Source organism: Panthera tigris, chromosome B1, assembly GCF_018350195.1.
Source record: "Panthera tigris isolate Pti1 chromosome B1, P.tigris_Pti1_mat1.1, whole genome shotgun sequence".
Classification (NCBI taxonomy): Eukaryota; Metazoa; Chordata; class Mammalia; order Carnivora; family Felidae; genus Panthera; species Panthera tigris.
In genome coordinates this window covers 154655636-154674128 of record NC_056663.1, presented here as the reverse complement: position 1 = coordinate 154674128, position 18493 = coordinate 154655636, and the positions used below count along the sequence as shown (strand labels likewise).

At 35.4% G+C, this 18493-nt stretch overlaps 1 protein-coding gene across 3 annotated transcripts in view; it reads left to right on the top strand.

The window, feature by feature from the left end:
* ADGRL3 (adhesion G protein-coupled receptor L3) overlaps positions 1-18493 on the top strand; it is a 687513-nt gene that overhangs the window by 34912 nt on the left and 634108 nt on the right. For all 3 annotated transcript variants that reach the window (XM_042984449.1, XM_042984448.1, XM_042984447.1), the window contains exon 3: positions 18205-18273. The gene's annotated coding sequence lies outside the window, so the exon portion shown is untranslated. The remainder of the gene's footprint in view (positions 1-18204; positions 18274-18493) is intronic.

Below are 18493 nucleotides of genomic sequence, written 5' to 3'. Positions count from 1 at the left end.
TTCAACAAAATGTATGAGAGGTAGGACATAATGGGAGATGCCTGAGGGCGACCCAGAAGGAAATAGTCTATGCCCCAGGTGGCCTTGGGAGCTAGATAGTGCCATGTTGTGATGTTAAAGATTATAAATATTTCTAAGGTAACTTTGAATATAGTTTACAGTATTTAATCCAACATAAGTGCTATTTATTAGAGGTAGGCATCTTAAAAGTGACCAAAATTATTAGAAAGGACGATACATGTGAAATTCCCAAAGAAATTGAGATTATTCAGCCTGAAGAAAAAAGGGCGATGGCAGCCTTCAAGTATATGACAGAGGGCATGGACCAAATAATTTTTATAGCTACCAAAAAGAAAAGAACAAAAGAAATTAAGAAATGGTCTTTGGCCCAAACTTCTTACGAGTTAAGAGCTGCTAAGTAGGAGGATGTGATATTAATAAAATTATCTTCACATGGTAGTTTTTTTTAAAAGAAAACCTCTTTGTTTAGAAGCCTCCAGAACCTAAACCCTAAGAGGGTTTTGGATATTAGATGGGTAAACATAGCTGCTGGATACAACATATTTCAATGGACTTTTCTCTCTTAGAGTTACAAATAGTGAAGGCTACAACCCTTCAGACATTTAATGCAACAGTTTTGAGGATATGGTTACTTTCAAAGCTCTTCCTCTAGAGGATTAGCAGCATGTACTTGTGTTATTTCGTTCTGTAAACAATACTGTGAGGTAAACGCTGTTTTTATATTCATATTACCAGTGAAGAAACTGAGGCTAAGAGGTACTGTAACCCACCAAAGGCCATGAATCGAATATTCTGAAAAGGAGACCCTGGATATGAGCCCTCGTCTCTTCTTTCCAAGAGGCAGTAGAAGGTTGTGTGTTCCGCATGGTATGTTGAGCGCAGCTGCTTGGGTTGAGTCCTCAGTGGCCCTTTGACTTCCTGTGACTTTTTAAATGTCATTGGCCTTCATTTCTTATGTTTGTGGAATGGAGGAAACTCTGTTATCTATGTCATTTGTGTGGTGATGTGTGTATAAAGCAGTGCCTGGTATATAGCAAGTATTTAGTAAGTGGAAGGGGTCAGAGAAGAATAGCTACATATTCTGAGAAGAGAGAAGGAGCTTTGTTTTGACTGATTGCATGATTTTAAAAAGCTTTATTGAAATATTTGCTTTTGGTTTGAGTCTTGAAATACAAACAGCGTTAAGCCAGTCGAAGAAAGTAGAGAGCAAAATGAAGTGGTTAAGAGCATGTGCTTTGGGGTTAAACAGGCTTGATTTGTAGTCCAGGCCCTGCCAATTATGAATAAATTTCTCGGCTTCTATTGCTACATCTTAAAATCAGGGCAGTAATGATAGCTACTTTCATGATGTTGTGAGGATTAGATGAGTCACTGTATGTAAAGGGCTTACAACCAGGCCTAGCACATAGTAAAACCAGCTACTTTATTGTGAATTTGCCTGTACTTTAGGACAGATACTCTGAGAGCCGTGAACGGTATGAATTGGCAGAGAGTAGTGGGTATATAGGAAACTGATAGATTTCTATAAATTAAAAATTAGAAAAAAAATTATAAATGTAATTAAGAATACTGCAGTATGTTGTTGTTGTTGCTGCTGTTGTTAGAAATAAGCACAGGGGTGCCTGGGTGGCTCAGTCGCTTGAACATTTGACTCTTGATTTCAGCTCAGCTCATAATCCCAGGGTCGTGAGATTGAGCCCCACGATGGGCTCTCTGTTGGCTCTGCGTTAACTGTGGAGCCTGCTTGAGATTTCCTCTCTTTCTTCTTCTCTCTCTGCTCCTACCCCCACTATCTCCCTCTCTTTCTCTGAAAATAAGTAAGGAAAAAAAGCATAAGTTATAAAACCTGCATAATTGGTCATAAAATTGAAGAAAGAGATCCAGAAACAGTTGAAGGACTTAGAAAATTAACTGTGTGCGAGCTGAAGTGGAGAAGTTCTCGAAGGATGTGTTTTCTTTTATGATACAAGTGTATGTTTAAAAATCTCTTTTTATTTTATGTATATAAGGTAAATCTATGTAAGGAAAAATGATTACTTCCTGGACACTTCTGCTATATGTCAGTGTCTATTATTAATGCCTATTTCTCAAAGCTTAGTACAGCTATTTACCAATGAAAACCTGATCCTTTTTATATTTTAATTCAGAGCATAACATTTGTCACCAATGCCTCCTGAGTAGCTCTTACCTTTTCCCTGAGTTTAAACTCTGTATTATTGATAAAACTGTCTAGCTTGAGGGATTGATATATCTTATTAGAACTTTATATCGAATGTGTTACTGTAACAGTGGCTTCTCTCACAGTTTATTGGCATGAGTGGTGTTTGTCCTAACAGTTTTAGAGGAGATGACTGTGATAATCATAATGTAAGACTGGTGATGCCCTTAGAGATGTCCTAGCTTCCCACTCCGGTGAGGGGAATTTTAGGTTGTTTTTTTTTTTTCTTTTTTTCTTTTGACAGAAAGAGCATGAGTGGGAGAGGGACAGAGAGAGGGGGGCGGGGGGGGGGGGGGAGAGAAGGAGAGAAGATCCCATGTAGGCACCACACTGTCAGTGCAGAGCCTGACGTGGGGCTCGAAGTCACAAGTTGTGAGATCATGACCTGAGCTGAAGTCAGGTGCTTAACCTACTGAGCCCCCCGGGCGCCCCAAGGGAATTTTCGGTTTCAATTGTTGAAACAATTACTGTGTTTTTGAAATTGTATTGTTGAAAATGGTTATAATCATTCTTTCTAAGACTATAGGACAAAGTTATTAGCCTAAACATAATTAATGAACTAAATTAACTAAATGATTATAAACTTGATAAGAAGCAAAAACAAGTATATAATTTCACCTGAAACACTGTGAATTTTTATATCTAAATCTTATATGATCTATGTAAATTTTATATCTAAATTGCATATTTACTCCAAAAGACTTGAAGATTAAACTTCATTGAAGTAATTTCATGAATGATGTAATACAAAATATCAGAAGTGATTATATAATATTCTTCCTTTGCTTATTAATAAAAAATCCAATGATATCTATACTTCATTTTATCAGGTTTCGTGAGACAAAGGCCTCGATTTAAAAAAAGATCGATTGAATTAAAAGCTGGTAATATTTAGCTAGTTAGATACACATCAAAACCACAATGAGATTTTTTTTTTTTTGATATTTGAAGAAGTTTTGCTGTTTGTTGCCAAGAATTTTTCTGGTAGTGTTACTCATCTCTTGAAGTGGCTACAGTTGTGAGCATATTGGTTATGATGCTCAATATGTGTGTCACTTATTTCTGTCTTTTGTGAATATTGTGGATGTATTTTTGCTTATGAATCTGCCACTTAGTAACTCTGTTGTGTTGAGAATGTTTTATATTCTTTGTGCTGCATATTTATCACCTATTGAATGATACTTGTGTTATATGATTTATAAATTATGGTTTTAAAAACATGTATGTAAAATATTAACTATAACATTTAATAGGTTAAAAAACTTGTCTATTTGCTAAAGACAGTTCTGTGTTTTCAGATGGATGACTTCTTTTAATCTTTTTAACAAACTTTTTTTAATGTTTATGTACTTTTGAGAGAGAGAAAGAGAGAGAGACACACAGAGTGTGAGCAGGGGAGGGCAGAGAGAGAGGGAGACACAGAATCTGAAGCAGGCTCCAGGCTCTGAGCTGTCAGAGCCCGACGTGGGGCTCGAACTCACAGACTGTGAGATCATGACCTGAGCTGAATTCGGGCGCTTAACCTACTGAGCCACCCAGGCACCCCTTAATGTTTATTTTTGAGAGAGAGACAGAGTGTAAGCAGGAGAGGGCAGAGAGACAGGGAGACACAGAATCTGAAGCAGGCTCCGGGCTCTGAGCTGTCAGCACAGAACCTGACAGGGGGCTTGAACTCATGAACTGCAAGATCATGACCTGAGCCAAATCTGATGCTTAACTGACTGAGCCACCCAGGCACCCCTCTTTTAATCTTCTTAATAACACTTTAAGATAACTTGCAGTGTTGATTTTACAGATGAACAAACTGAGGCTCAAACACTTTAAGTTCATTGCTGCTAATATCAGAGGTAGAATTTGTAATCAGCACAGCCAGGCTTTATGGGCTGTTTATTATTACATATGTATTTTATATGTTTTATGGATTATTTGTGATAAATAATTGGGGGAGTGGTCAAACTACTTAGTAATGGAATATCCTGTTATTGTGTGGTAATCATACATGAAATATGAAGTATTGAATATACAAGGCAAGATTTTGTTATGTTCATTTTGCATAAAAGCCTGTTGTGCATCTATGTTGCTATCAGTTCTTTTTTTTTAATAGTATTTACCTCATGTTTTTTAATATTTAATTACACAACGTGTTTCCACAGGGCATTAAGTTTGTTAGAAAGCAAGACTTTCATGTTCTTTATTTTTATGCCACACATAATATTGCAATGTCTAGAGTAGAGTAGATTTCAAATAAATGTAGAATGAATGAATGAACAAATAAGTGAAGCCATTAACACAGATGGAGAATCTGAGGACACTCTAAGTGTGGGTTACCATGTGTACAAACAAGTTGGTGTTACCGGTGAGGACAGGACATTTGAGAGATCACCAAATTCAGAAATAATGGTAAAGTTACTGTAGTGTGATGTGCCGTGGCCTTTTCTCTTTAATAGTATCTCAATGTCATTATCAAGTTTTGAATAGCTCTGTTGTGATTGATATTATAATAGATGTAATAAAGAATAATCCTGCAACTATGTTCTTCAAACTCTTTTAGCAATTATGACAAATCTTACTTTAGCCTTAGGTTGAATTTCTAGAGGGAACATTAAGCAGTAGGATATTCTCTAAATGACCCCCTACCCACCCCCACCCCCATATTTATCTGGTAAAGAAAATGGAAGATGAGATGAGATGGGTATTGTTGGCTAACACCATTATGCTCAAGTCATAAAACAATGGCTATGACATTATGACTACCATGCAAATGCTACAGCCTAGGCATCTTCCTAACTAAAGTTGTTCTGAACAGAAACGAAACAAAACAAAGGAAAAAAAAAGCAGAAAACAAAAAAGGGAGATTGTAATGTTGAGTTTACTTGACTACTTTGGAGATCACAATGCAAAAAAAAAAAAAAAAATCTTTAATGCTATCAACTACTCAGAAGCATAACTGGCTTTTCTAAGTTGGAAAATCTAATTTGCTTTAGCTCTGCGGAGCTGCTGAAGGGACTCATACTTTGGGAAATGGAAAGGCATAGAGGAGACTCTCAGCAAACACAGGCTATTTGATGTTCAAGATCATTTAAGCTAAAATACCTCAAAAAGAATCCTATCCACATATTGGAGGCAAGGAAAGTATGTCTGTCCTCTCCAGTGCCATCCCTGCCCTACATTTTCAGGTGGTCCAGGTGTCCTTTGCACGGATGCTGTTGTGTGTCAGGAACTCTTAGCTTTTGAATCAGCAGAGTTTTGAGGGAGTGCTTTAGGGCCATAAATCTAAAGTTGATTCTGCTTCAAAACTGAAAGCAATTCCAAGAACTCAAGCTCTGCAGCCCAATATTTCCATTTCTAGCCTAAAATGGATAGAACTGTAGGACACCAATTGGTGTCCTTGGAAGTGGCAAATACTAACCAAAAAAATTAATTTGCCTTATCTTCTGAGTCTCTTCCTAAAATATCGGGAAAAAATAGTCTTTCTGTTTCATATGGTTAGAACTCTGTATAATGCTTGCAACATGTTCAGTACACAATGAATGTGGATTGATGTGAGTAATGATGACAGGAAGAAAGATGATATTTATAGGGCTTAGAAAAGTAATTATCTTAACTCTTCTTTTGAAATTGATTATAATCTTTTTTTTTTTTAATTTTAAGTTCCAGTATAGTTAACATCCAGTGTTATATTAGTTTTAGGCATACAATATAGTGATTCAACACTTCCATACATCATCTGGTGCTTATCAGGACAAGTGCACTCCTTAATCCCCATCATCAATTTCCCCCAACCCCTACCCTCCTCCCCTCTGGTAACCATGTTTGTTCTCTATAGTTGAGAGTCTATTTCTTGGTTTCTCTCTCTCTCTCTCTCTCTCTCTCTCTCTCTCTCTCTCACTCTCTCCCTCTCTCTTACCCTTTCCCCCCACCCCGTCTCTCTCTCCCCTCCTCCCTCCCTCCTTTCCTCTTTTGCTTTTTATTCTTTTGTGATTGTGAAGCTCATTCACTTTCATAACAAATAAGACTATTTATTAGATAACTGATTTGAACTAGGGCTCACAGTTTACAATTTGATGATAGCAATTTCATGATATGCTAGCTACCCTGAAAAATAGGGTAGTAGTATTAGGGGGGAAATTAAGACATTTTATTTAATTTAATTATTTATTTATATTAAAATTTTGTACTGTTAATTTTTTAGAGAGAGACAGAGCGTGAGCAGGGCGCAGGTGGAGAGAGAGAGAGAGACAGAGAAAGAGAGAGAGAGAATCTGAAGCAGGCTCCAGGCTCTGAGCTGTCAGAACAGAGCCCAATGCAGGGCTGGAACCAACAAACCGTGAGATCATGACCTGAGCTGAAATCGGATGCTTAACCAACTGAGCCACCAAGACAGCCCCAAGACATTTTGTTTTTTAAGAAGACATAACGGTGTTTTAGTTGCTTTATTTTAAAACAACCCTTTTCCTGGGGCTCCTGGGTCGCTCAGTCGGTTCAATATCCGACTTCAGCTCAGGTCATGATCTCGGAGTTCGTGGGTTCAAGCCCCACGTCAGGCTCTGTGCTGACATTCAGAGCCTGGAGCCTGTTCCTAATTCTGTGTCTCCCTCTCTCTCTGCCCCTCCCCTGCTCACATTCTGTCTGTCTCTCTAAAAAATAAACATTTAAAAAGATAAAACAACCCTTTTCCTTACAATATGTATAGAGTCAAAGGTTCTAGTTGTCTAGAAAGCCACACTTTTATGGATTTAAGTGGCAATAATTAGGCTAGTTTTACCATCAGCTGCATAAACATCAGTGTCTATTGACCCACTGTAAAGGCACAAGTGGAATGCAGCCTGGCACGCTGCTGTCTGTGCTGAGTTTTAATAGTGCATCTGTAAGATTTTTCCCAGTGGAAAATAACAGGATGTCGCCTTGTAATTTTTTTTACTATTGTATAATAAAATATAGCCATAATAAATAGCATCTAAACAAATAAAGTAGATTTGGACTCAATCCATTTTGCCTTCATCACTTAGTACGGCCCAAGCTTTTAAGTAGTTGTGTATCCTAAATTGGCTTAATTGGATCAAGTTGCATTTGACTTTCTTTGCCTGCAGTGAAGTAGAGAAAGGTTTTCATTTTATTTGCTATTTAATATTTAGGTAATATTTTCAGTATATTTGCTTGTGTACTCCATTGTGCTATTAACACAGTTTGTCCAGATTGTAATCTAAATCGTGCTTTGATTAAGTTAGTTGACCTCTTAAGCTTATTGCTGTTGTTTTGTGACTGTTGCTATTATTATTCTTATCCCTAATGTTGATAATTAAATATTTTCAAACCAAGAGTGCTGTACGTTATTAAGAATTTGCACAATTGGCTGTAAGTGTTCTGGCAGCAGGAATAATGTTTAATTCAGTTTTGTGACTATTAGCTAACCCAGCTCCAGGTTTACTGTGGCTTTCTTTGCTGGATTGATTATTGAATGAAAATGGCTATAAATAGTTTTCTTTACTTGAAATCTAAGTATATATATAGTTTATGCATTTTAAACTTTCATCCATTTTAAACAAATATAATTTAAATTGAAATACAGAATGCAAAAGCAGTTGCCTATTATTAGGGATTTTGTGAAGCAATAGAAGAAAGAAATTGATTTTACAGGTGAAAAATTATTTCAGCCAAGTTTTGAAACCTCTTTTCTGCCACTATCCTGGAAATATCTTATTCTTCTTTGGTCATGATTTTTGGCAGTAGTAACCATAGCATGCTATTCTGATAGTCATAATAGGTGTATAATCATGTAAGAGAAGATGGAGATAAGACTGTGTTTTCTATAAAACATGGTCATTTAGCTTTAAATAGTATTTGAAGGAATAAGAAACACATTAATTTTCATTTATAGTTATAGGTCAAGTCATATTTGTGTATTTTATCCTGTATGAATCTGAGAAATTAACTTTATTTGCTAAGAGGGAAAGTGGCAAGAATAGAAACATTTTTCTTAGGGCCCCTGTGTGGCTCAGTCGGTTAAGCGTCTCACTTCACTTCATGATCTCACAGTTTGTGAGTTCGTGCCCTGCATTGGGCTCTGTGCTGACAGCTCAGAGACTGGAGCCTGCTTCAGATTCTGTCTCTCTCTCTCTTTCTCTCTCTCTCTCTCTCTCTCTCTCTCTCTCTCTCTGCCCCTCCCCTGCTTACACTCTTTCTTTCTCTCAAAATAAAGTTAAAAAAAAAAACAACCATTTTTCCTATTTTAACTATTAATGTTTCCTTTATATCTTCTGCATGTATACTTCAAAGTAAATTGGTCCTACTCAGTAGCAATGTAAACTATAATTTAGTACTAACTAAATTTAAAAAAAAACTTACTATTTTAATTCACCTAAGAAATTTCCCTTGTTAAATTCTTTTACTTGTTATTCTGAAAAATACTGTTCTAATTGGATAGCCCTTACTTTAAAAAAAATTGTTGAATGCTTGCAGGCAACATTTTTTATTTTTAAAAGTCCTATGAAGAAATATGCTCAACCTACCACCTCTCCCCCCCAAAAAAGACAACTAATTAAAAAAATATATACACTGTTTGGAACGATTGATATGGATTTACCCCATCATGGATATGTGATATCAAATTTATATGTGGATTTATATACTCTTCTTTATATCTATCTATCTATGTATATATAGATATAAATAAAATAAATATGCTTAAAAAGTAATGTCCTCAAGAGACGTGGATAAATTCACAAAAACATACACATATCCTTTATACTTTATCAAAGCTGTTAACTTTTAATTGTCTTATTATGCCAGCATAATTGGACCTTATTGATTGATGTTTAGTTTGAATTGTACATGAGTAAAACTTCAATTAAATAGAGTCTTGCTTCGGTGGCGGCCTCTTTGGGTACAGAAAAATTCCTGAAAAATCGAGGCAAACATCCACTCAGTTAACGTGACAGAGCTCCAGATGTTTGACAGTTTGAATAACACTGTTTCCACAGTTCTTTCTAGGTACTTTTCAGTTTTCCTCAGATCTTAAGGTATTTGTGGTGGTTGTTAAGTCTGTTTGCTGCTTCTGCTTCTGATTTCTCTTTGTTAGAATACTGGAGAACATAAAGAATAAGTTTTGACTGAAGGCCTCTCTGTGAGTCAAGTTCACTGGATTTTCGTGCATTGTGAGATTTTTTTTCTTTTTTCTTTTAAATATATTTCCAGATTTAGGGCTGTGTGTTAAATTGGTCTGATTTCCAGATGGTGGAGTCTCAGATAAGGTGCTTATTACTGTGTAATGTAAAGCATACCATTTTAAAGATTTCAGTACTGATGATTTTCTGCTTGAAATCTTACACGAAGTGGGGAAATAAAGTTTCATGTAATGAACTATGGGCAAGGCAAGAATGGGACAGAAAAAAGAGGAGAAAGCAGCGTAGCAATGCAATGGAAATCTGATATTTGATATGTAAGCTAATCCCTTTTAGTTCTCCAGCTAGATTTTTTTTTCACTTGCTCAGAAACATTTCTTTACTTCTTCTTTCTGCTTTTTGATCCCACACCCTGCCCCCTGCACAGTTGGAAAGCCCCCAAAAGACTTAGCAGAGGTCATTTCTCAGAAGCTTTTTAAACTTTGATTTACATCTATTGATTTTTTTTTTTTTAATGACCAGAGGAATGAGAATTTTTGGAAGAAGCTTATCTGAGATTCAGTGTCTGGCTTGGCAATCCAAACTTTCTTAAACCTTTGAGAACACTTCATTAGACACTAGGTTCTCACCGTTAGTAATACTTAGGATTCTGGCATACTGGATTTTCCTTAGAATTGAGATCAGGTGACAGGGATTGAGAAATGGGAGATAAAAATCATTTTTCTAGAACTGAAAGAAACTGTATAAATCTATAAAAATTCAATCATGAGTCTGTAGAAAATATTCAGTAGCACATAGGCACAATAACTTGTTTTTAGGCTATTTTCACTACATTTAATAGTTTGAGATTAAGCTGTTTTATTTGTCTAGGTTTGCCACGAAGGGGAAGTACATTTTTGTGAACTAAGAACCTGATAATTAAGGATAGGATAATGTTTAAAGTAAAAGATGTTTTCATGTATCAGAATTGTTGTTTCTAGGCATTTTTGAAGTTCCCTGTTTAAATTTTGAACATGCGATAAAACACAACAAGATATAAGTAAAAAGGCAGATTTCAGTGTGTTCTACCAATAAATGGTTATTTAAAAGGATGGAATGTAGGCACATTTTATTACAAATGAAAATAGCATCATAGCTTCTTATTATAGAATTTGGAAACTTTCATTAGGATGCGAATGTGTTATGTGCAATTATAGTTATAACATAGGCACTTTTGAGGGGTAAAAACACAGATTACATTGAATGATTGCTTTGTATATTGATAACATGGAAGCTGTTTCTCAAGCAGAGAAAGAAGACAATATGTTGCTGAGGAAATAATGTTCCTGGAAACCCACCAAGTCTTCTTAGAGCAGTGGCTGCATAGTCCTTACACAATATAAGCTAAAGCATCAGTTGTTTCATTCCTAGGCTAAACTCTGAGAAAGAGGTGTTTGTAGGTATGAAAGCTTTGCATTCGTTTTGGATACCTGGTAATGAATAATGTCCCTGCCTTTTTGTATCTTTATAAGCTGAAGGAGTACAGAAAAAAAACCCATTCCTGGAAGAATTACCATTCAAGGGTACTACCTTAGTCAAAACCTGTTGGGATGAGAGTTTTGGTTATGGATGCCATGGACTTCTGATAAATTGATTGGTTAATCAGGACATTGCCATTTCTGTGAGGGAAGAAACAATCTCCATCTAGGTGAATTGAAACTAAAGGAAATAAGTAAAAGGACTAATCTCTGAAATTTGATCTTAATAAATACAAAACTCTCTTCTATGAAGGCAAGGTCTTTGTATATACTGCTCTAATGCTTGATATCACCCAGTGGCAGGGTATATGGTAGACATTAATTAAGCATACTTCTTTTCCCTTCCCTATCCTGTCTTACCCTACTTTATCCTACTTTATCCTATGTTGTCTTATTCTAGGCTATCTTCTGTTCTCCTCTCTATGTATGTATGATGGCAGACTGTCACTATAATAAATGTTTTCCCTTATCTTTCATTAATTATAACTTCTTTTGATAGTCATCAAACTAAAATGTAAAAGGGTTAGCCTTTTATAAGTGAAAATGTGTGTAATGTATGATTAAGCTTTCAAGATTATTTCTTGTTTTGGATTATCTATGGTCCTTTCCCTCCGTTAATAAACTATTAGTTGTCGATGTAGTGCATATTTTTAATATCATTTATACTTTTGTTTGCTGGTCCAGAAAATATTAATTGTATTTTTCAGTGAGAAGGAGGGTTGTGAATAATTTATTCTAATTATCATGTTAAAGATGAAGATACTAAGGGCTAGAAAAGGTAAGGGATTTTAATAACAAGCAGTAGGAATGTTTTCATATTACCGTTGATATTCTGATCACTGTCACACATTCTTTCCTTTCATTCTTCCCTTCTTTTTGCTTAGTTTGCATTTAGTTTGCTCTTCTTCTCTTTCTTCTTAGATGTTTCAAGCTATGAATTTACTTTTAAGCACTGCTTTAGCTGCATTCCATTAAATTATGGTATACTCTGCTTTAGTTTTCCTCAGTTGAAAACTATTTTCTAATTTCTCTTGTGATTTTTTTTGCATAAGGTACTTATAAAAGTTTTTTTTTTAATTTCCAATTATTTGGGGATTTCTAAAAAAAATTAAATTTTACTCTGGTTTGGTCATACAGTTTACTTTGTATAATTTCTGTTCTTTTAAATTCATTAAGGTTTGTTTTATGATCTAAGTGTCTAGCTGGAGGTTGGGGTGAGAAATAACAGAATTTCCAGGCAAAAATACTACAGGAACCCCACAGTTCTTACCAAAAGAAGAGTAATTTTTCTGGCAAAAACGCTTAATTTATTGGATGACTGGCCAGTTCCACAATCCTGAAACAAACTGTTTTTGTCAATGTTGTCCAGTTTTATTATCGATTTAAAATTACAACCAAGATACCTTCCTTATTACAATGGCTTGCATTCATGGGGGCAGAAAATGATTTTATATGAAAATTTGACCCATTGAGGACTAGGCTTTGTACTCTTGATTTAAAATGCACCATAAGTTTACAGGTGTGTTTGTGCTCTAAGTCTTGAGGCTAATTTCTTTAGAGGATGAGACCTTCACACACTATTAGCATAGTATTCAAAGTATAAGTATAGTCGGCTAAGCTTCCGACTTTGGCTCAGGTCATGATCTCACAGTTTCTGATTTTGAGCCCCACGTCAGGCTCTGTGCTGACAGCTCAGAACCTGGAACCTGCTTCTGATTCTCTCTCCTCTCCCCTCCCCTCCCCTCCCCTCCCCTCCCCTCCCCTCCCCTCCCCTCCCCTCCCCTCCCCTCCCCTCCTCTCCCCTCCCCTCCTCTCCCCTCCCCTCCTCTCCCCTCCCCTCCCCTCCTCTCCCCCTCCCTTGCTCATGCTCTCTCTCTATCTCAAAAATAAATAAACATTTAAAAAAAATTATAAGTGTACAGAACTACACAGCATCCTTGGTGCATGAACAAACCACTCTATTTGGAATAATCTGTCTGAGGAACCAGTCAGCAACCTCAGCTGGCTGATGCAGAAATTCTGTCTGGTAAAGTAGAGTAGTGTCAAAAAGGTGTTCGTAATAGAAAAGAATGTACTCATCTTGTAGAGGGTCTTGAAAACCAGACCCTGTGAAAAACAATAGGATGTTTTGTGGATTAATGTGCAGAAATCATCATGGGGAAAATGAGGTCTAAGATTATCCTGGCAGCTGTTTGCAAGGTAGATAAAACAGGGATAAAATGGCACTATAAGAAATAACAAGTTGTGGGGCGCCTGGGTGGGTTAGTCGGTTGAGCATTGGACTTCAGCTCAGGTCATGATCTCATGGTCCGGTCCGTGAGTTCAAGCCCTGCATCAGGCTCTGTGCTGACCGCTCAGAGCCTGGAGCCTGTTTCGGATTCTGTGTCTCCCTCTCTCTCTGACCCTCCCCCATTCATGCTCTGTCTCTTTCAGTCTCAAAAATAAATAAATGTTAAAAAAATTAAAAAAAAAAAGAAGTAAGTTGCTATTGTAGTATTCCAAGTATGGGGGCCAGTGGTGACCACATGTTGGCAGGAGGTCAAACTAAGTGTAAAATGCTTTGGGATCTTGCCTTAGCACTATTACTTTATAACCATGATAATCTTTATCAGTGGCACATTTGGAAATAGAGATGAAAGCCAAATTCAAACAGTCTCCTGAGAACATAATGTGGTGGTACATGCTAATAGTTACTGATATGGACTGAAAGTAGAAGATATTTGAAGATGACTCAGACTAATAGATTGGGAGATGGAAACTGGGTAGTTGGAAAATAACATCACAGCTAGAGAGACAGCGCTGGAAAATCTAGTAATGGAGGTGGAATGTCATAAGTGTAGTTAATGTGTCTATATACAGTTTGACTCCTATTTTCTTATTTAACTTCCAAGTAATTTGAAATGATAGATATGAGGCCATATACCTCTTTTTACAGATAATAAAATTGTGACATCTAGTATTTAACTGTTCTAAAAATGATTTAAGGACTCTCATAGACCAAAAAAAATATATTACCTTATAAGTAGTTTACTAATTCACTCTATTTTTTTTTTTTTTTTATTCTCAGTTCTCACTGATCTTTTAAAACATTTTAGTGTCATCTTAGGCTGCAAACCATCTTTTACCTGACACTACAATGATCTTTTTAAAGTGTGTTTGTACCCATGAGTTATTCATTGCTTCCTGAACCTTTATTGGACAGTTCAGTGGGAGGTGTCACATAAATATAATTAATGCCACACAGACCAAGATAATAAAATATATTTTCATCTCAATTCCAGACTAATTTTTACTTGGATTTCCTGGAATCTTATTTAAATATTAGAATGTGAAGGTGCCTTCAAACCATAATCAATGTGAAATTCTGAGATGATTATTTCGTAAAGAATTCATTTAAGAAAGCCTGTGGTTTTTCATTGCAAGCATCCTCTTATCAAATATGGACAATAATAATCAGCACAATGCTATTTGAGAAGCTGGAGGGTATAGACTGAATTTGGATTAGTTGTATTCAAATTCTGGCTTTGACACTCAGTGTCTCAGAATATTTATTTGTGAAATAAACAAGGAAGTGTTCATACTAACCTCAGGAATTTTATAAAGGTGAAGTGAAGATATAAAGTGTTTGAAACCTTAAAAAAAATAAGGTTAAATAGGAACATAGAATCTTCAAAAATATCAAGTGTTTAAAATTTTAAAATGTTACTAAAAGTGTTTGGAGAGTATAAAGTTTGTTTCTTTCTCATTCTGTTCCCATTCCTCAGCCACAATGTAAATATAAACTCTTTGAGGGCTAGTTTTGTCTGTTCAGTTCACTCCTGAATCTACAGCACCTAGAACTGTGCCTGGGTACTGGGTAAAATATTTGATGAAACAGTGGATGAATGGGTGAATGAATGAATGTTGCTCTACTTTTTAAACTTGCTATCTCAGAATTAGAAAATTTGCCTTGAACATTTATCTTTATTATGTATTCCCCTTTTTTAGTTAGTAATCAGATCCTTACCATTTTATTTTCCATTGTTGCTGTCTTCCATATGTGCTTCATAACAAAGTTTTATCTAAAGTATGAATTAATTTACTTTTTAATTTTTAATTAAAGCTATCTAATATTCAGATATTTCCATCTATAATTTGCAAAGCATAGAGTGAATTTCAATAACTGCTGGTGAATTTCTTTTTATGTCACTTTTGAATGGTAATGAAAATATAAAAATATAAACACACCAAATTTTCTATCCTTCCTGAGTGCTTTCCTTCGAAGTAGTCACATTGCTCAAAAATGATTCTAGTAGTTCCTTTTAAAATCCCTTTTAGGGGTGCGTGGTGGTTTAGTTTAGTTGAGTTTCTGACTCTTGATTTTGGCTCAAGCCATGATCTCATGATTTGTGACACTCAGCCCACATTGGGGCTTGTGCTGACAACACAGAGCCTCCTTGGAATTCTCTCTCTCTCTCTTTCTCTGCCCCTCCCCTGCTTGCATTCTCTATCCCTCTCCCTTGCTCCATCCCTCAAAGTGAATAGACATTAAGAAATAAAAATAAAAATCTTTTAGATCACGTTTACTTATTGGAAAAGAAATTTATCCTAACACTTCATGCTGATGGAACAGTATCATTTGATATGATTTGATATGACCTCTTCCTCCCTTCCTTTTGGTTTTCAATTCCCTTCAGACATGCACTCCCCTTTTCCTTTTCTGCAATTTACCTCAGTCCTGGTCTCCTTCATCTTAGGAAGCTGTGACCCCGTGTAACTTTGTTCTTCTGTCCGAGTTGTCTACTAATTCTTAAATGCCTAAAGGGATATAATTGAATGAAGCATTGAGACAGTTATAGCCAAACTGTAAATTAAAGAATCTCTGATCTTATGGACAAAAAGAAAATGGACCTATAAAGATAGTTAAGCAAACAAACTCAAAGACACATATAATGTTGCATTTTTGTTCTTGGTCTCAATTTATGTGAGCCCAATACAGATGGTTTCCAATAAATACTTAGAATTTTGTTTTGTTTTGTTTTAACTAAAACGAAAATACTTTGTTTACCCAGTCAGAATTTTTGAGGCCCTGTTAAATGCTTAGTTCTTTAGGAAGGGGTAATATCAACTGAAGAGGTAGTCACAGCCTCTGTTCTCAAGCAGTTGTAGGGGTTCAGCCAAATAGAAGAATATAAAAAGTGGTATAGGATCATCAGGGAACATAGGACTGGTTCTGTCTGTGGTTGAGTGGGTTTGGTGCTGTTGGGGAGAAAGAACTTCATGGAAGAAGTCATGTTTGGATTTCAGAATGTATTTCATTATTGGGGGAAACAAAATGTAAAGCTTGAGGATATTTCTAGGAGAGCCTGTGCTTCTTTCATTACCCATGATCAGATGTAGAATGTTAGTTAAGATTGGATGGAAAAAAAAAAAAAAAAACAGGAAAAAAATACCTTACATGTACAGCCAAGAATTGACTAAAACAATTGCTTGCATTTGCCTGTTCAAGTAGTCAAGTGTGCCATTCAAATATGGAATGAATTATTCTTATGGTATAAAACCTCACTAATTGGCCAAATATGGGTGGGTATTCACTAGGAAAATATAATCTGAAATCCTCAAACAAAATATAATGCTTTTGTTAGTGAATATATTTACCACTAATTTGTTTTCTTATATATCTGATGGTAATCAATAGTGATTCTATGAAGAGCTTAATTTTAATTTTATGCTAATGAGTTTCTCCACATATCTAATTTCTTATCCATTTGGGGACAAGATTATAGAATACATGTTAGATTTTGTCATTGTTTTGGCACATATATGATTACTTAGGCTTTTGCTAATAGCATATTACTACTAATAGCATAATAAATACTAAGTATCATAGTAATTAACTAATGCAGCTGATGCTCATATAAAGCACTTAAATAGACTCACTAGAAAGTTCAGACTTTGATATGACCAGTGCAGAACCATTAGAAAACATTGAAATCCCAAAGAAAATACTATGAAAGACACTCCTCCTTTTTTTTAAATAAAATGTTTGCCATATTGATATTAGTTTAATAATAAAAGGAATAGAAATATTATGGTGATTTAAAGAAAAATAAAGACTAAAAAAATCCCTTTAAACCTACCACTTAAGTCTTATTTTTTTGTTTATTCCTTTCTACTTTTAAAATCTGAATTTGTTTAAATTATTATAATCACAGTATCTGTGTATATACATAAATTCACAGAGCATGTATTTGTATATACTGATTAAGTGGCAAGATACATGTCTCATTTTTTTTTCCACAGCATTTCTAACGATAAAAGTGATTAAATATATCCCAGGATCTTATTAAAAGTGTCTGTTGCAAAAAAACAACAAAAAAAACAACCCAGAAAATTCTTAGAAATCATATAATTTATTTTATTTTTTATGGTCTTTTAAAAATTTTTAAAAAATGTTTATGTATTTTTGAGGGAGAGAGAAAGAGTGTGGGTGGGGGAGGGGCAGAGAGAGAGAGGGAGAAACAGAATCTGAAGCAGGCTCCAGGCTCTGAGCTGTCAGCACAGAGCCCAACACAGGACTCAAATCACAAACCGTGATATCATGGCGTGAGCTTAAGTTGGATGCTCAACCAACTGAGCCACCCAGGCGCCCCTTTTATGACCATTTTTTAAAAATTTTATTTAAATTTTAGTTAGGTAATGTACAGGGCAATATTGATTTCAAGAGTAGAATTTAATGATTCATCACTTACATACAACACCCAGTGCCCATTACAAGTGCCCATCACCCATCTAGTACATCGCCCACCTGACTGCCTCCATCAAACCTCAGTTTCTTCTCTGTCCTTAAGAGTCTCTTGTGGTTAGTTTCCTCTCTCCTCTTTTCCCCCACTCTTTTTTCCCATATGTTCATCTGTTTTGTTTCTTAAATTCCACATGAGTGAAATCATATGATATTTGTCTTTCTCTGATTGACTTATTTTGCTTATCTTAATCGATTATAGCTCCATGCACGTTTTTGCAAATGGCAAGAAGAAATCAGAGAACTTATTACAAAATCTTACATCTTCTTTTAATTAGGAAAATGTTTAAATTCCAATACCTACCAGAGTCATTAATTATTCCCAATGTACATTACAGCAGATTAGGTGGTTGAGGAAGATCTGTCACAGGTGAATTGAATTTCATTTTTATACCATGGCTCTGCTGCTATACCCCAAACATTGTGGGGAAAAAATATAGTTGACCAACAATAAGAAATACATAAGTATATTCAAATAGTCCTACAAAAGTAACCATAAAGTAGTACATTCTTGTCTAATCATGTAATGTATTTTTTTTTTTACAGGAATGTTTAAATGTTCAGTAAATTGGAGGAAAAGAACATGGACTTTTAGCTACTGAAGAGAAAATTAAGGTAACTATTAGATTATTTTTTGCCAATCATAATTGTTAGTCATTTCAGTGTATTTCAGTGAATGTTTACATTCAAGTTAATGTATGTTTTTATGAGGTTCATATTAAAAACTGTTTAATGAGCTACTTAAATGGAACTTTATATATTTTGTGGAAAATAAATTGACATTTCATGTGGACAAATATGTAAGTAATGTAGTTCAAAATATTTGCCATTGTGA